This window comes from Crotalus tigris, unplaced genomic scaffold, assembly GCF_016545835.1.
Source record: "Crotalus tigris isolate CLP2741 ecotype Arizona unplaced genomic scaffold, ASM1654583v1 scf7180000018485.2372832, whole genome shotgun sequence".
Taxonomy (NCBI): Eukaryota; Metazoa; Chordata; class Lepidosauria; order Squamata; family Viperidae; genus Crotalus; species Crotalus tigris.
In genome coordinates, this window is record NW_024097033.1 from 1,074,005 (window position 1) to 1,093,792 (window position 19,788).

Genomic DNA, 19,788 nt, shown 5'->3' on the forward strand with positions numbered 1-19,788 from the left:
GAAACACATGGTGTTCTCACTTTTATTTACCTGGAATATTGCCCTCCCTTCACTTCCTCCTATTGAACAGGACAAGAAGTTTGAGACCAGGTCTCTCATAAATATATATTTACAAGGAAATATTGTAATAGTTACAAGTCTATAAAATATTGTACAATTCTGCTATCTGATTCATCATTTAAATTTCTCTGCCCCACCCCAAAGAAAAAGTTTAATACCCATGATTATTTTAAACAGTATTGCTAAATATGGAACTGGTCTGTAAACTATAAAGATCTGGGTTCAAATTTTGGCATTCTAACCAAGACCCTATTGGATGCTTCTGACATAATCAATACTTCCAGGGTTAGTTTACTTTACAAGGGATGGGGACAAGTATTAAAACCTTGTCCATACCTTGGGTATTTGGAGGAAGTATTGGCTGCAAATTGTGAAAGAAAACATAAAAGCAACAAAACCAGCTAGTATGAGGAACTTAACATGGAGTTTATGCAAATTATTCACTGCATGTATTTCAACATTAAAGCAAATATTAGCTTTGTGCTTCTCACGTTATTGCCCTGATTCTTTTGTTAAACTGTCCTAAGTGAAACTACAATTCTTGTCCTATTTATAGTAGCAGGAAAACACACACATACAGAAGTCCACGAAATGCTTGTTATTATAGAGCCCTATGTGATTCAAAAACAAAGAGGACATATTCGGCCATGTCTAGAGTTTTTTTAAAAAAATAAAATAAAATCCAGAACAAGGACATTTACTGGGGAAAATTACACCCATATAATACCAATAATGAGACACAACTTTGGATCCTTCGGACACCCCAAAGGTTTTTATGCTCATATTCTCAGACATACATCTATTTCCAGAGCATATACACTTAGGCGCAAGGCAGGAACTTATGAACAGAGGAACCTTTACCTGGCTCCTAAAAGCTTCGCGCTGGAAACTCTGGCGTATTTCCTCCCCAGGTCTTATTTCTCGCCTTGGCTCAATGACAGGGAAGAGGCGCCGGCACATTATTCAGCGTTCTTTTGCTTGCTTGTTTACGCACGCTCCCTGTGCTCCCCTTAAGGGTTCCCCGCGGTAGCGAGGGAAACGGAAGCCAGGAAAGAAGGTTCCGGAGGCGCCCGCCCACTTTCCCTGCGGAAGCAGCGCGGGGGGAACAACCTACCACGCAGCACTCTGTGATTGATGGGTATGAGCTTGACGAAGTTTTCACCGCGAACCCCGCGTATATCTCTCGTATTTTCAGACCTGTGCGAATGGTATACCCTGTATGTTGACTCCTCCTGCAATCAAAAGGAGGGCTGCAAAAATCTGCAGGACCCTGAAGGGAGAGCAAAGAGAGCGAAAACTGGTCCCCGCTGTTTGACGGTAGGGTCCGGAGTTGTGCGGCAATGGAGATCCTATAGCGACAGTAGCATGTAGATATAACCACTACTGCAGGGGTAGGCAATCTTGGCTCTTTTATGATTCATGGACTTCAACTCCCAGAATTCCTGAACCAGCCATGCTGAGAGGAAAGGGAGAGGTTTCCAAGCTGAGCCGTGCTGGCTCAGGAATTCTGGGAGTTGAAGTCCACGAGTCACAAAAGAGCCTACCCCTGCATTAGTATAATAGAAGAGGAGAAATACAGAGTAGCGCTAATATTTCTGAACATTAGGGAGAGCAGAATCAGGGATGCTGATAGCGAATGGTAATTCTCCTCTCCCTGACCGAAAGGCGTGGCCTAAGCTAAAGGGCACAATTATTGTCCAGGTGTAATAAATGCCATACAATCCTCGGAAAAACATAGAATTTGAAGTTCTATACAGGTGCATGCTTTGTTGACAAGAGAGTTGTTTTGGAGCCATGCCAGTAAGACGAAATTTCCCTTGCAGTTGGGAGAGAAAAAATCCTAATATCAGAAGTGCCATTTTCATTCAGAGCACGGATGCTTATGTAAGACTTAAACCTGCATACCCTAAGGTGGGAATTCTAGTTCTTTTTCTTTCTGTTTTCCTTCCCTAGTGCCACAGTTCCACACTTTGACAGTTCAAAACACATATAAGAATAACTTCAACAAATAAAGCTTTCATCACTTTCTTCCATAATAGGGTTCAACTGATGATTTTGTGCCTTTCATGCAGCTGTTATGTTAATTGCAGTACAGAGGGGTTAGTGAGAGAAAGTGTTGTCCTGTTCAGATGCTGATTGCCAACTGCAGTTTTTATAAATACTTGTATGAAACAGTTTTAAAATGTTAATGATTTCTCTGTCTCTGACCAATTAAGCCACAGTCTTCTACCCTTGGGACCATGTTAGGGGAGCTTTAGTTTCCTTAGTTTTCTTCATATGCATTATCAGATTCCAAAGCTGAAGCTGATTTTTCTCTGTCAGAAGTTCTGATGTCTGGATGATGTAAAACATAGGCTATATCCTCCCCTATCTCAGATGCAAAAATATTTGAACTAGATTGTCTAAAACTGGATTCACATTTTGCATGAACCCATATTTTGTCTAACTACAATTTTATAAACCATAGTTGCTGGATTCACACAATATACAAAGCCATAATGTACTATAATATATAATAGATTATTAGAGCTTAATAATAAAAGCTTAATAATACAATATAGCATCAACAATGAAACTATATAAAAATTAAAATGTAAAGTTAAAATGTTAGAATTAAAATTTTAAAAATTATAACAATTTTCAAGGAGGCAAAAAATATTCAAGGAGGTAATTTTAACTCTGTTAAAATTAGTTGTCAAACACATAGGGAAGGTTCTCATGGCACCAGGCAACCCCATGATTGCATGCTCCTTTGGGCTTCCATGCAAGGCCGCAGAGCCCTTCTTGGAAGGCCAGGAGAGTTGGGGCCTGCCTCACCTCCAAGGGAAAGATGTTCCATAGGGCAGGAACAATGACAGAGAAGGCTCTCTTCCTAGACTCCACAAGTCAGAATTATTTGACTGATAGGATCTGCAACATACCTTCCCTACAACGTCCTGTTTGGGTGACACAGGCTGATGTGTAGACAAAGCCAATTCTGTGAGTAGCCTGACCCCATGCCATGTAGGGCTTTATAGGTCATAATCAACACTTTCAATTAGACCTGGAAGCAAACTGGCACTTAGTGCAGTTTGCGGAGCTAAAGTGTTACATGTACCCTTCTTTGGGCACTCCGTGTAGTTCACATAGCTACACTCTGCACCAACTGAAACTCTGGATCCTTTTCAAGAATAGCCTAATGTAGAGTGCATTGCAGTAGTCCAAATGGGAGATGACCGGGGCACAAGTGACCGAGTGGAGAGTCTCCCTATATAAGAAAGGGTATAACTGTGCACAACAGAAAGTTGAACAAAGGCCCTCCTAGCCATGGCTGCCACCTGCTCTTTCAACAGGAGAGATATCCTAGTTTGTCTGCAGTATGCAACCCCATCCACATATTCTCAGTGGTTTACAGACAGTCCAATGGAGAATTTCTTTTTCTCCCAATAAAAATTGCAGAAATATTGCCCTCGCTTCCTTGCTGTTTTTTTTTTTTTTTACAAACATAATGTTTGGAATGTTCAGTCTGGAGTTCAGCACTTTTTACTCTGCGGCCAACCAACATTTGCAATCAAATTTAGAATACACTGGAGCACCCAAGACAATGTTATGTTTTTTAATAAGTAAACAATATAAGTCCAATCTTACTGGTTTACAATTGGGATGGTAGCTCTATAACTATATGAACCAGATTCTAGCTCTATTAGTAGTTATCACCTCAAAGAACCAAAAAAAAAAAAAAAAGCTCCTAGCAATTCCATTTAACAGCCTTTGCTCTTAGAGAAGGAAATCCAGTTCATTGGAGAACTACATAAGCTTCCTAGAAGCACTTTAAATAAGCAGAACCAAAGACTTTTATGACAGCTCCTTTTCCTCTCTTCTCCTATGCAAAATCCTTTGCAGCTAGACATTGTGGTCATGGGGGAGGGAAGCACTGGTTATGTAATTTAGGACAGATTTCTGCTTTATTAGAGACTGATTTCAGTGGAGTGATTTTATTCTGCAGAAAGTATGCAGATGATAAAATGCACATAGGTTTTTGAAAGAAAGATAGATAAATAGCCTGGAATATTTGGTTATTTTTTCTGTACATCAAATTTCTTTGGACATTAGTTTTACCTTTTGTTTGTAGTCTCCCTAGAAATTATTCTGAATTACTTCCATGGAGTTGGGAAAACAAGCAATATAGAACTAACCTTTCAAAGTAGAAGCAAACCATCCTCTGGAATTCAACCCTCAACCCCTTAGCTTTTCTTTGACACTCAGTATAAACTATGTTTTATTTATCTTTTGGATGAGTTGTTCCCATCTGTGGGCCCTTACGCCAGCAGGCTACATCTTTCCCAAGCCACTTAGCTCAGGTCCTTTTCAAAACGAAGATTGTTTGGGTTTTTTTTCAACAAGGCTTTCCTGGCATCGCTTCTTTGCTTCAGAGAAGCGCTCAGGCAGTGGGCATAGTTCATTCCCACTGCAGAGCTACCACAAAGATCTACCTCTACAGAAAGAGGACTGCTGTTCTTCTGCTAATGGGATTGGCACTGCTTAGAACAGTCTGCTACGACATTGTTTGTGACCACAGCAAGAGAAACATTATTCAAAGGCCATTCAGGCCCTCCAAAGAAACGACAGAGCTGAGTAATTATCGGAGGCTCTCCATTAATGAGGCCATCTCTGTTCTTTGTCTGTGTGGTTTAATAAAGCTCACTAACAGAGTTGGGGAGGAGGGGGTCCACTAATGGCTCCCATTTCCCCCCCCTTTCCTCACTCCCCCACTCTTTCCTCTTCTTGTCTGAAGAAATGGCTTTATGAAATCTGACAGCAAAGCCATGAGTTACCATACTGCATAATGACCTTTGGGAAAACTGCAAGTCTAAATGTTTTCAGTGAAAGATCTTTCCTAAAGGTGCGTGTGTGGGCAGGAGGGGAGAAGTCCCAGCAATTCTTATTTGATTTGCCTAATCTCAAAATATATTGTAATGGTACCTCAAAAGAAAACTTTCTTGGGTCAAACCAAGATAAGAAAAATAGACAATGCTAGTTTTCTCAAATCAGCTCTGTGTTATGGCATTGCTCTTTTTGTGTACATTTAAAGGTTATGGACTGAACAATTGTTGGTCACATAAACATTATTGTTAAGTGACTGTTCAGTCAAGTATTATCAGTGAGGGTAGCTTCTTGCTGAAAATGGGTAGCACTTTGAACAAATATAAAGCTGCACAACTGATACCATCAACAGGAAAGTATTGTCAGCTTGCCTTTCCTATTTTTCCCTAGTAGATACTTTGAAAAGCTATACTCTTGTCTACAAATGCAGGGAGATATGGGGCGTCAGCCTGAGAAACAGATACTATAGGCACTGAATGCTGTTTAGAGGAGAGTTGACAGTTGAAAACTGCATTAATTCAAGTTGCAATTCTTCCAAAATTTGTTTGAATTGGTCTGTTCTGTTAATTTCAAATAGATTTCTAATAGTTCTAATAGGGTTAGCATTTCAGTGTAGTATGCAAACACAGCCATAGGATAACTGGACTGTGATCTTTAACAGTTGTATAGAAGAGAAAACTTGAGTAATTGTAATTCTGTCATATCTTGTACATGATATAAGAAGCCTGATTTGTTGTAATTTTATTCACAAAAGAGAAACCCTCTGATTCTATCCTTTGTTATCTATTTTAGAGATCGTATTTGCACATATCACTTAAATTGCTCCTGTTCTGTGCTCTTTTTGACTTGACTCTAAACTGACTTTAAAAAAAAAAACAACCCCTGTCCAGAACAAGATATTTTGGTAGCTGTTTCAAGGTATTCAATTTGGACTAGAAGCTATTGTGCTCACTCACTGGACAATTCCCAATTCTCCTACCTTTCTGTTTCAGAAATTGCTTTCCTTCTCATGATTGGATCTTCCTGGACATACATTCTTCTCCCTTTCTCTCTCTCCCAAGAAAGAAAGAAAGAGAGAGAGAGAGAGAGAGAGAGAGAGAGAGAGAGAGAGGGAGGGAGGGAGGGAGGGGGAGAGAGGTGTGTGTGTGTACACGCTTGAATTATTGTATACATAAAGTTAAATTATCAAAATGCATGTCCGTGCAGGTACACCAAAACCTTTTTAAAGAAAAGGAAATCCTTATTTCTAAGGGCTTTTTGACTCACCTTTAATCATGTAACCTGCACTAATAACATAGTAATTATTAAACTTGCCTTGTAAGCCAAAGGCTGACACCCAAACAAAACTATATCATTAGTGCTGCTATTGTTGTTTCCTAGTTTCTTACATCTCCTTGTGAATTATTTTTTCATAATTTTTCATAATGGAATTGCCTTATTTTACTATTCTTTCAGTCACTTGAGTTAAAAAGATTGGTAGGGTGAAATTTTTTATTTTATTTTTCTTAAGAACAAGCATAAGCAAAATTAAGAAGCTCCAGAAACAAAATCTTCCTGCCAGGCTTCAGACCAACAACCTTTGACATATAAAGGCAGAAGTTACACTGATCATGCTATTACAACAATCAGTGTAGAAGGGAGGTTTAAATGGCATTAGAACTAAATGCTATGTACTGAATCAGTTGAAGTGACGTTCTTCTCTGAAAGAAGACAATGAACTTCTGGAACTTGCTTATAAGGAAATAATGCACTTTACCACAAACAGACATGGAAGTAGAATTCTCTGTCCTGTTTTGTCACCACAGTGCAAAAGGGATGCTGAGGAACTAGAAGGAGTGCAAGTGCAAGAGAAGAGCAACAAAGAGGCTAAATCCTACAAAGAGCAGTTAAAGGAACTTGGTATGTTAGCTTAAAGCAGGGGTAGGCAACCTTGGCTCTTTTATGACTCATGGACTTCAACTCCCAGAATTCCTGAGCCAGCTTGGCTGGCTCAGGAACTCTGGGAGTTGAAGTCCACAAGTCATAAAAGAGCCAAGGTTGCCTACCCCTAGCTTAAAGAAAACAAGGCTTAGGGAAGACATGATAGCAGTCTTCCAGCATATGCAGGAATGTCAAAGGGAAGACGTGTGAGACACTGAAATAAGGAGGAATTTCCTGACTGAGAGAGCTATTAAGAAACAGAATAGACTGCCTCCTGAAGTTATGAATACTCCATCATTGGAAGCTTCTAAGAGAAGCTATTTGTCCAAAATGGTATGAGGATTCCTGCATTGGGCAGGTTGGACTAGAAGACATTCAAGGTCCATTCTAGCCCTATGTTTCTATGATTCAGAAAAAAAAGTACTTTCAACGTGCAGCAGAAAAATGCACAAGGAGATCCAATTTGCTGTGGGAGGGAAGTGAGTAAAGGTTCACATTGTCTGTTTCTGTTCTCAAATGCCTTCAAGGGAATAAAATTCAAAAGGAAAGAAGAAAATAACATGCTACCTTTTTTAGATATCCTCATCAGCAGAGGAAATAGTACAAATCTAGTGAAAAACCACCCATACTAACCAAGTACTCCATTACCAAATAACAACACTGCCTCCCATAAAAGGAGCTTTGTAATAACATTATTCAGAAGAGCACAAATACAGTAAAGCAACCCAGAACACCAGAAAAAGGAAACAGGACTGCTTATACATCCTCCAATAACTTTATCGAAATTACCTGAAAACTCAACCTGCTACAGCAAAGCCAACACAATCTATGAAAAACAACACTGCCATACCACAAAAACAGAAAACAACAGACTATTACAAGCACATGGCATCACCTTAGAACACAAACCAACTAAAGCTTTCCAAAACATCTTAAGTAAACCAAAAGACCCAGTAGTCTAAGAAGCAAAACACAGGAGTCATCTCCAACATACAGTGTAAGGATTGTAACAAAGGCAGAAGACTAGCAGAGCACATTCATGAACATCAATGAGCAGTCAGTAGACATGAACAGACATCCAAACCCAACTTGGAAACTGGGAGCATCCTAGACCAAACTAAATCCAAAAATGCTAGGAAATCCCTGGAAACTTGGTATTTGGATAAATCAGCCATCTGTAGACATAGATACAAACCACATTTACACACCAATCAAAAATAAAAAAAGTTAAGAAAACAAAAAAACCAGTACACATCCTCTCCAGGAGCCAAGAGGCAGACAAATAAGCAGGGATTAACATGAGGTAAACAATCCAGTAGAAAACAATACCCTAATCAAGGAGATATCAAGGAGAAAACCACACCATCACCAACACCGGCAAGGCCAGCTATTGTATATAAATGGAAAGCAAACCCACTGCCTTCTACCACTGAAGATGTTTCCTAATCTAGTAATAAAATGAAACAACTGCAAGCAAACAACCAAGTTCTTTGGTTGTTTATCAAAGCGTCCTATCCCAGTAATGGGGCAATCTCTTCATAAAGCCCATCTTGTTTTCAGTAATCAAATCATTCCATGCTTGTTGCTAAGGTTTTTTTAACAGAGCAAAATAGTTTCCTATGCACCTAGTGATTGCAGATAGATTAAAATACACAACAGCAGTTTTCATTACCAAATTCCTATAGTTTAAGAGAGCACAAAGTATTAGGAATGGCTGTTTGACTTGGTTGAAGATTTAAAGACAATTGGTTTCAAAATTTTTGTGTGTGTGTACTTTGCTGCACTTTCATTAGTGGATTATAGAACAGCCAGGAAAAAAGTAATATTTTAGAAAATAAACCAATGGATACCTCCCTACCCACCATGGAGTTCTATAATACAATCCAAAAGAATTGTGCCAAATGCTCATTAAATTTTATTCAAAGTGTTAAGTTTTCATCCTGCTGCTTTTATTCCTTGAAACCCAGCAAAAGGTAACAGAGCCAAAGAATGCCATAGTTAATCAGCAGTGTATTTGTTTGCAAGCTATTATGAATTGATGAATGAATTAAATATTGAATAGGAAAAGGATATAAAGCTTTGAAAGAGTTATTTGGACTTAGCAGCTTTGTCTCTGTACTTTCTCAACTTTTGTTTAACTGCACAACATGTGGTAGTGTTGACAAATTATTGATGTTCTTTATTTCAGTTACATTGTTTGGTTATTCACATTTCTCCTTTACCGCTATATGTCCCAGCATCCAGCCTTAATTATTGTTGGCTCAAGAACCATTTTTGAAGTGAAGGAGGAAGAATGGTGTTATGATTAAAATTTAAGTTTTGGTTTTTCCAGATGACAAGCGCTCTAGTGTCCAAATTCAGTTTTAAAAATATTTTAAGTAAGCAAATTCATTAGACAAGGCCTACGAAACAGCAAGAAATTTACAAATAGTCTGTGTCTTGTTTAGATCAGGGCTTTTCAACCAGTGGTACAGGTACTACCTGTGGTACATTGGCACCTGGCAGGTGGTACCCAACCATCCTAGAAAATTGGTAGTGGGGGTGGGGAATGAGCTGAATGGTAGCAGCACCGCAAGCCTGAGTGAGAGATGGCTGGAGCTGCAGGGCTGTCAGGGCTCAGTGGAAATGCCAGGATCAGCATCAGCTAGAGCTCGGCGCTGATCATGGTGCTTCTGCTGAGCCCTGAAGAAGCACCGATCAGCTGGAATGTTGCAGCATCTTCAAGGTCTTGTGATTTACATTCAGATGCTTGGCAACTGATTCATATTTATGATGGTCACAGTGTCCCAGGGTCATGTGAAGTAACCAAAACCTGCTGCAACCACCCAGCAGACGGGGGGGGGGTGAAATAAAAACCAAACACCGCCAACTCCACCCCCGCTGCCAATCCTCAACAGAAATGCTCACAACAGTGAAAACCTCAGACACGAGGAAGAGTGCCATTGTAACTTCGAACAGTTACTAAGTGAACTGTTGTAAGTCGAGGACTACCTGTAACAACTGCAGTGATTCACTTAACAACTGTGGTAATGTCATAAAATGGGGCAAAACTCACTTAACAACCGTCTTGCTTAGCAATGAAATGTTGGGCTCAATTGTGGCTGTAAATTGATGACTACCTATATCAGTGGTGGTGAACCTTTTAGAGACCGAGTGTCCAAACTGCAACCCAAACCCCACTTATGTATCGCTGGGTGGGCGTGGCTATTGTCGTGGCAGACTGGGTGGGCGTGGCCAGGGTTGGTGTGGCCAGCTCGATGTTGCTCCGGGGGAGGGATGCCTGTGGGGGGCAGGCAGGGTTGGGGGAGATCCGGGGGTGTCTGGTGAGTGGCGCAGTGGGCAGGAGGGCGTCTTGCTCAGCTGATGGCTTGGGGCGAAAGGGAGTAGCTACACCCCCTCCCAAATGCTGCTGTCTCGCGGAAGCAGCATGAAAACTCCAAAAAGGGACAAGGAAAAAAAGTTAAAACAGAAGAGTGTCTCATGATGGTTTTCTTCCCTGGGGATGTGAGGGGCATGGGGAGAGGCTCTTGAGCCCTGCAGCTCTTCCGAGTGGGGGAGAAGGAGAGTGGGGAGGGGCTGTGCTGCGATCGGGGCTCCTCGTGCCTTCTGCTGCCCGCCTGCGCTCTTCTGCTGCAGATTCCGCAGATCCGCTTGCCTGGCAGGGCGGGGGTGCACTTGCACTTGGGGATGCACATATTGTATATTCTTGCTTTTGACAATATGCAGAATTGTCTGGTAATTATGGGGTTAATTCAGAGCAGAAGGGGGGTTGGGGGTAAAGCCCGGGAAAGAAAGAGGAAGAAAACATTTGACCTTCACACTAATTAGATAATGTGAGATATGACGGCTAATTTAGGGAGGGAACTTGCTGATAATTTAACTGTTCAGAGGAAGAGAACTTAGATCCTAGCATCCCTCCGTTGTTCCTGTGCCGACATTTTGATTCAATAAAAGACTTTTAGGAAAATAATGCCTGGAAGTTCTTTGAAGTGTTTCATTAGTCAGAACCATAACAGCTGCCTTGCTTGCTGTGCTGTGGCTGGGCTGGACTGGGCGCAGAGCCTCCTAGCCGCTTCTTCCCCCGCGGACATCAGGAGCGCCCACCCCACCTACCACTTGTCCTACGGCAGCTGCCGCTGTCTGGCACTCTCCCGCCTGTTGCCGGGTGTGCTGAGCTTGGGCCTCGAGCAGATGGAGGCCAGAGTGGACCGAGAGACAGAGAAGCTGGGCAGCTGCGGCTCTCGCTCCACTCCGGCCTCCATCTGCCCGAGGCCTGACCTCAGTGCGCCCGGCTGGCTATCGACGGGCTGGAGAGTGTGGGACGGCGGCAGCTGCCACAGGACGAAAGGTAGGTGGGTGGGCGCTCCCGATGTCCTCAGGGGAAGAAGCAGCATGGAGGCTCCGCACCCAGCCCACTCCCAGCACGACATGGAAAGTGAGGCAGCAGCCCCATGTGCGTCTGACCCAACCCTCACAGAGTGCTGTTTTCGTGCTACCCCGACCCAATCCTCACAGAGCGCCCTTCTCCCACCCCTCGTCTTGCGGCAGCTGCCACCGTCCCACACTCTCCAGCACATTGCTGGCCATCCAGGCGCGCTGAGCTCGGGCATCAGGCACATGGAGGCGGGAGGGGAGTGACAGCCATGGCTGGCCAGCTCCTCCACCTCTCAGTCCGCTCAGGCATCCACCTGCCCGAGGCCCAAGCTCACTGCACCTGGCTGACCAGCAACAGGCTTGAGAGTGCCTGACAGTGGCAGCTGCCGCAGGACGAGTGGTAGGTGGGGTGGGCGCTCCCGATGTCTGTGGGGAAAGAAGCGGCACGGAGATTCCGTGCCCAGCCCAGCCCAGCTGCGGCACGGCAAGTGAGGCAGCAGCCCCATGTGCGTCCCTGAGCGTAAGCACACCCCCGCACTGCCAGGCAAGTGGAGCCACGGGATCTGCAGCAGAAGAATGCAGGCGGGCAGCAGAAGGCACAACCCAGCATAACCCCTCCCCACTCTCTTGCTTGATCCCTCGGAAGAGCTGTGGGGCTCAGGAGCCTCCTGCCATGCCCCTCACACCCGCAGGGAAGAAAACCATTGCGAGACACGCTTTTGTTTTAACTTTTTTTCCTTGTTGCTTTTTGGAGTTTTCATGCTGCTTTCATGAGACGGCAGCATTTGGGAGGGGGTGTAGCTGCCCCCTTCCTCCCCAAGCCATCAGATGAGCAAGATGCCCTCCTGCCCACTGCGCCACCCACCAGAGACCCCCTGGATCTCCCCCAACCCTGCCCGCCCCCCACAGGCATCCCTCCCCAGGACCAACATCGAGATGGCCACGCCCACTCAGCACCATGTGTACATAAGTGGGTTTTGGGTTGCAGTTTGGGCACTCATTCTCTAAAACATTAGCCACCACTGCCCTAACCCTAAGTGAAATTTTCCTACAATGGGATTTTCCCATGTATTTTACCAGGAAACATAGATAGGGCACCCAAGAAAAGTCAGTGCCCTTATAATCATACCAAAGCACTCCGAGTTTGTTGGTGATGTCCGTTTCGCTCTCTGAGTTCATGGTGACCTAACCCTAACCCTATGTGGAATTTTACTGCAAGGGTTGAGTCGGATGCACGTGGGGCTGCTGGTTTCTTACCGCCGCCCAGCTTGTTCCACGGCTTCATGGCAGCGGCATTGGGCAAGTGGTGTCAAATGTCCTGTTTCAGCATGACGCAGGTCTTTCTGGCTCGCGTATTGTGCTCAGTGCTGCTACAATGCGGCTCGGCTAAAAGCAGCTGTGGAACATGTGTTGCAGGTTTTCCCACCTGCCTCACAGATTGCCTTGCCGCCACCATTTCCCCCTCACCCCCAGAACGGATTGTCCTGACCAAACTTTCCGCGCCGCCTTCACCCTCTCCACCACCCCCCTAAAATCTTAAGAAGGGCTTTCAATCATCTTTCCCAGCTGCCCATTCCAAAGTGTCCTTTAGCTAAGGCGAGACGGGAAGGCAGAGGGGAGCAGCCATTCTCGCAAAGGCACCACAAACCCTTGCAAAGAGAACTCAACACTTTGCTGAGTTTCGTCCTGTCCTGCACTAAAACCTGGGGAGCCGAAACTTCTTGCAAGTCCGGGATGCTGGAGTTTCCCGGTGTAGTTGTGCCAAGCCATGCCTCCAGGCCTCCCAGTGGCCAGCAGAAGAGAGATTGTGGCAAGTGCAATCTTTTTCCCCATTCCCTCCCAGGCCCTTGAGCTCGTCTTGACACCTCTTTCTCTGTGCCGCTTCTGGCTTCTCACCTCTCCCTGCCCAGTTCTTGTAGCTGCTTCCTGATTCCCGGTAAAGAGAAAGAAAGCGAACGTGCTGGCGCACGTGGATGGGGGAGGGGAACAGCCCAACCCCACCTCCCCCTGGGGTGATGGCGCGCGTATCCACAGGGACGGCTCTGCGTGCCACCTGTGGCATGCGTGCCATAGGTTCGCCACCATGGACCTATACTATACTGGCACAGTGGTTAGAATGCAGTATTACAGGCTAACTCTGCCCACAGCCAGATGTTCACTCCTGACCGGCTCAAGGTTGACTCAGCCTTCCATCCTTCCGAGGTTGTTAAAATGAGGACCCAGATTGTTGGTGGCAATATGCTGACTCTGTAAACCACTCAGAGATGGCTGTAAAGCACTATGGAGCAGTATATAAGTCTAAGTGCTATTGCTGTTGCTATGTTCTTTCATTCAAACTAGATCATCTGATTATTTTGGAAAAGCAGTTTAACAGTAAATAATCAGTGACTGAATTCAACCACATACTAAGCTGTGATAGATTCTTATTGAATAAACTTCAACTGGCTTAATTGTCATAGTATTTCTAGTGATAAACCATGGGCTACAAACCGCACTGGCTATATTTGTGCATGTAAAAGCACACACTACCAAACCACATTTTAGCTTAGCATGCAGTATGAATCCAGCCTTTATATCCATGAAGACCTTTGAATATTTGTTCCTTTGCATTTGCAGTTTTTTAAAAAATAAATCCACAGCTCCCTATCCACTAATGTCTCCTGTGCAATTTTCCATTCTTACTGGAGCAATTAAGACATTGGAGGCCTCAGCCAGGCTGAATGAAGGGATTTCTTTGTTTCTTTATTCATTGTCATGCCCTCTCAGCCGCTTCCTTAAAGGAGATTCTGTTTCTTCAGCCTGATTTATGCAAGTCTAATCAAAGCCATTTAAATGCATGTTCCAATAAAGCAAAGTATATGAAGCTCCTTAATGCACAGTGACAAATGATGGTCTGCATAGGGTCAGTGTTTTCCATAAGGCTCACACCACAGCATTTTGAGTTCAGATATGATCAGGTTACATCTTTTCTGCTTGCCATGCTTACTATGGCCAAGGTGGTTATGCCTTTTGGTATGTGTGACAAAGGATTCCCTCCTCCAAGTTTCAGAATTTTGGAAGCTGATCATTGTGTAGTATTCACTGACCCCTTGTTAGCTGCAGAGTTGGGTAGAAGCTGAGTGGATTGGAAAACTGCACAATGCCTGGAGTTCCTTGATGATATAGATCCTAAGAGTCAATCATTACCAGCCAGTTTTGTTGGGAAGAGTTGCTTAAGAACCATTAGGAAAAGGTGTAAGGAGCATATAAAAGTCAATGCTTCCTTCCTTGTTGACCTTTTCCTCTGCAAAGGTTGAGGGAGAACTAGATGCCACTGCCTGAATGCATTTTGTGGTAACTTCAAGTTGTCACACCCAATTCAGTAAACTTCCTGTTTGGGAAGGGAAATCATATCTGTGGTGGGGAGTTCAGGAAGGATTAAAAAGGTCAGCTAAAAAATTATAGACTTCTGCCTGGTACCATTGAAATATATTCTTTCTCAGAGTTGAAGCTGCATAGATATGTTTGGGGACACTGGCAGAAAATAGACACATGACACAAGTTCTTCTATATCTATAGATCTATATCTAATCCATGTATTGAAGGAAAGATTTTACAATGTTTGGGATTTTCCCTTAGAGTCAGTTGGTTTAAAATTCTTCTGGAATTAACCATTTTCTCTTTAAAACTTTCCTTCAGAATTTCATTATTGTCTGTCTTTTACCAACTGAACAAAGTAAGAACAGTTCATGCTGTTTCCTACTGCTGAATGTCATGATTAGACAGATGATTGCAACCCAATATTGTGATGGGCAATCTGGGAAGAAAACAGATGAAAAACAGAGCACTTCATGTCCAAATGCACTCCACACCTCACTGCTAGCAACCTTTTGTGCGTCTTTGTTGTGTCATATCTTCAGACTCTAGGCTTTCAAGGGTACCTTTATTCATCTGATTACAAAATTAGTGTCGCTATAATGAGATCTCTCCTTTTATTTTTGTCTTTTCCTTGCTTTCTTCCTTCCTTTTGATGATTAAACCATTTGCTCTTATCTATTTCCATGATGATGTGCCGTGTCCCAAGCTTACTTCTACCCCTCACCTCCCATTACTGTTGCTGTGGGGATTTAGGCTAGATGCCAAACATTAATTAAAACATTCTAGAATAATGTAATTACCAATTGATAGCATAAATAGATCTAGCTTTCTAAATAAAATACCTCGCTGTATGTAGCTTCTTCCCTGTTTAGAAAGCAAACATTTTGTTTAATTAGGGAAGAAGTACCCTGAATTAGAGGCACCCCAGATGTAGAGGTCCTTTTAGGATCTTATGAAATCTTGTCAGGCACCTGCTGAAACCCTAAGCCAAATGGAGCACTCGGAGCTAATCACTTTAGGAAGAAGAGACAGTTGGGAGTTCACAACCAGAGCAAGCAAATTGGAGGGCAAACAGGAAAGGGGAGTTCCTTGAGGGAGTACAGCACTGAAAGGAGCAGCCTGACTTCCCTTCTCCCGAAACTAAGAACTCTAAAGCCAGTCCACACTGGGTAAGGAAGTTTGGACTCAAAACTCAAATTATAGCACAGAGACTTTTAGATTACACAGTTCCTAGAAAAGAAGAAAACCATATTATATTCCTGCCTTACAATCATTTGTTTAATGACTGCTCAAAGTTATAATGGCATTGAAAAAAGTGATTTATTACCAGTCCTCGCACTTATATAACTATTGCAATATCTCCATGTTCACCTGTTCAAAATTCAGGCACTTGGCAAGCGGCGTGCATTCACAATGGTTGCAGCATCCTGGAGTTGTAAGTTGAGGACTACCTGTAATGTTGCTTTATAGATAGAACAATGTATTGCAAACTAAGGTTGCTTAAATTATGCTGATTTATATGCTTCCCCTAACTTCCTGCCTCCAAAGTGTTGGTTGGCTTTAGCTTTCCATACTAATAGATAAACCCTAACCTTATTATGTTCAGCTCATATTATCCCAGCATGTCCTAACTAAATTGAGACCCTCTTTAGATGGCTATACAGTGGTATAATGAATTATTTAGTAAGTAGTGATTTAATACATGCAAGCAAATTACATTTGTGTGACCTGTCCAGAAGAAACTTCCCCCATGAATTCTCCTATGAGACGGAAAGTATAGTATTGTACTGTATGGAGAGTGCTTGTTAACAGAAGCAAGGATTTTGGTGGCCTCTTGTGATCATAATGGGAACTACATGCAGTTATAAGAAACATAAATTTACTGATTGTTTTAAAGTTTCTGTATCTGAGCTGCAAAATTCTAGATGACCACTGGATACACAAAACTCTAAAGTTGCTGCCATCTTGAAGTCATCCAGATACTTGCAATCTAGATGTGATAGTAAAAATGGGGAGACAGAGAAGGTGTACAATAGCTCCAATCTCAATTGAGCCACTGTAGTTTTTAATAAAAGTAATAAACAGAAATGGCAACTAGCTAAGCACTACAAAAGAGAGTAGGACATTAGGCTTGATCTGTAGTACTGTATGGCACCAAATTGATGAATACATTTTTAGAGTAAATATGATCAGTACCAGATGTAACTAAGCATGGTGTATTGCAAACAGATTTATTGTGGCTTACGGTAATTTGTGTGTACTGTCTGTGAATCCATCTTCTATATGGCAAATTTCAACTGGATTGCTTATGTATATTAATGTGTAACCCAAGTAAACACAGTAATAGAAATCACGGTCTGTTTATAATTGGAAGCTTGAAATCTCTTGCAGCTGCACCAGCAAGAGAGAAGAGCAGATTAAACTTCAGGCATTGTTTTTTCATAATGGTAATGATTTAGCATCACATTGTAAACAAGAAAAACTTAATAAAAACATCACTTCAGATGATGATTTGAGAATCTTTTCTTATTTAGCATGATATCTAAATGTAGAAATCATGTTTTTGTGATCAATTGGTATATTGCAATTCAAAGCACAGATGGGCAGTTTCAGTAGTTCCAGCCACTAATTAGGAGGCCCATATAGAAATTGGAGTGCCAAGATGATAAGAAATAAAAGGTGAAAAATAAGTTTGTGTATTGGAATCCGGAGCTGAAGTGAGGAACCACTAAGAGGGGGGAAGCGGAAAGCAGATGATCCTTAGACATTGCTGTGCTTATTTTCTGTTTCTGTAATGGCTAAATACCTGTCAATAGGCGAGAAGCAATAAATGTATCATTCTGATCAGCTCCCTGTGTCATCTTGGTTGTAGCGCCTGACAGTTTACTTGTTAATGTTTGGCAGCTGAAGCCACATATGAGTTAGAGTGCAATGAACCAAAAATTTAGCTTTTGGAAAACTGTAAATGAGGGAAGATTTGCGAAAGATAGGGTTGCATCCCATTAATACCCTACATTTTAATTGCATGAGGCAAAAAATATTGGAAAATATTTTTCATATTCATTCATTCAGTTTACTGATTTCACAGACTTAGACTATGAATAAAAATTGGAAATGTGATGGGCAAATATTCCTTAACTTTAACTCCATTTTATGTTTTGAAGTTGTATCCGTGTAAAGTATGAACAAACCATATTCCTAATTTTTTGGCATTAAGCAGTTAAATTTCGAGTATAGTTACCCCTTTTCTGGGAAGAACTATAATTAAAAAAAACATATTTACATTCTCTCTTCAGGTATTCTGTCTTGGACCATCTCAGCAAAGCTGAAAAGATTAATGATGAAGGAAATGCTAGGCCTGCTACCGAAAGAATTTCAAAATATCTGAGCAGTAAAATTCTGATTACTAGAGTTTACCTTTCATGCAAATAACTTAGAGGGGAAAGCCTCTTTAATCTTAAGTGTCTAAAAGGATTATATGAAATAAAATAAAAATAACTGATGTTTTATCAGAATTAAAATATTCATACTTTGTTTAATATAATTTGTGAACTACTTAGAAATATTAGAAATAACATATGACACTGAACCACTGTATTAATTTGTATATTTTTATGCTGTAAGCAGTTGTGAATTTTGCACTACTTTACATTTTGTCTATAGATACAGTACATTTCATAAATCTGAAGTCACAAAACAAATGAGGGCCAAATGTATTTTTTTATTAACCAGTCAAGTGAATATAAATCACATCACCACAATTTATATCAAAATTCAATCAATAACAAATATAATCTTCATAAAATCATAATAGTGCCATGCAAATCCAATTAGTCACATCTTTCCCCCAAATGCCCATTTAAATAGACAGGTTTTTAACGGTAGTTTCTGGGTAATCTTCAAGAATAGTCTTATAGAGAGCGAGTTACAGAACAAACATGAAGTGATGGAACAAGTGACAAATGCCAGTGCCTCTTGCTTCAGGAATAATCATAACTGGTACCCCACCTGAATCCCTTCACTTTCTTTGGGGGGAACAAAACCCCACCCAGTGCTAAAATTGAAACTATCCTAGAATCAATTAGTTTCTGAATCAACAACCATTCCATCTTGTTGGATATTCAATCTATTCTATACCACTGACCCCAGACATTAGATCAAAATTGGGCTATTGATGTGGACATCGGGGGCTTTCCATACTATAATAGGGTGCCTTCAGTTCTCTTCACAGGTGGACCTGAAAGACCTATGGTCGATGCTATTGACTGTTGCTTAGAGCAGGGCTTTTCAACCTTTTCATCCATTGTACCACTTTTAGGATATGGCAACATCCGAGAACCACCAGTCGCCTAGCAAGGTATCAAAAACTTGATGACCAAAAAAAAAAAAAAAAGGAAAAAAGTGATAAAGTACAGGTAGTCCTTGACTTACAACAGTTCACTTAATGACTGTTCAAAGTTACAATGGCACGAAAAAAGTGCCCCCCAAGCCGCAGCCGAGCAAGATACTGCCTGTCTGCATGGCGGCACTCTTCCTCCTGTCCGAAGTTTTCATTGTTGTGAGCATTTCTGTTGAGGATTGGCAGTGGGGGTGGGGCGGGGGTGTTTGGTTTTTATCCCCTCCCCCATCTGCTGGGTGGTTGCAGCAGGTTTTGGTCATTTCACATGACCGTGGGACTCTGTGACCATCATAAATATGAATCAGTTGCCAAGCATCTGAATGTAAATCACAAGACCCTGGAGATGCTGCAACATTCCAGCTGATCAGCACTTCTTCTGGGCTCAGCAGAAGCGCCAGGATCAGTGCTGCTTTCCAGCTGATTGGTGCTTCTTCAGGGCTCAGCAGAAGCACCATGATCAGCGCCGAGCTCCAGCTGGATCCTGGCACTGATCCTGGTGCTTCCCGAGCCCTGACAGCCCCGAAAAAGCACCGATCAGCTGGAAAGCAGCACTGCAGCTCCAGCCATCTCTCACTCAGGCTTGTGTGGTGCTGCCACTGGTTCAGCTCATTCCCCTCCCCCGCTACCACTTTTCTAGAACGGTTGCGTACCACCTGCCAGGTGCCAATGTAGCACTGGTGGTACCCGTACCACTGGTTGAAAAGCCCTGGCTTAGAGATCCTTCAGAACCAAGCAGTTCCATTCCCACTATCTAAATCCTCCCTAGAGCACCCACCAGAGTGAAGATTAAGCAACATAATTTCTGTCCTATGTAT

At 42.3% G+C, this 19,788-nt stretch overlaps 2 protein-coding genes across 9 annotated transcripts in view; one reads left to right on the top strand and one right to left on the bottom strand.

Moving 5' to 3' along the window:
* PLEKHM3 (pleckstrin homology domain containing M3) overlaps positions 1-1,076 on the bottom strand; it is a 70,322-nt gene extending 69,246 nt beyond the window's left edge. For 3 of the 7 annotated variants that reach the window (XR_005557859.1, XM_039352898.1, XM_039352903.1), the window contains exon 1: positions 922-1,076. The gene's annotated coding sequence lies outside the window, so the exon portion shown is untranslated. The remainder of the gene's footprint in view (positions 1-921) is intronic. The other 4 variants (XM_039352902.1, XM_039352900.1, XM_039352899.1 and 1 more) reach the window with 4 other exon arrangements.
* Positions 1,077-1,197: 121 nt separating this feature from the next.
* The window catches only part of LOC120312323 (shugoshin 2-like), a 49,626-nt gene continuing 31,035 nt past the window's right edge, over positions 1,198-19,788 (top strand). For both annotated transcript variants that reach the window (XM_039352896.1, XM_039352897.1), the window contains exon 1: positions 1,198-1,377. The gene's annotated coding sequence lies outside the window, so the exon portion shown is untranslated. The remainder of the gene's footprint in view (positions 1,378-19,788) is intronic.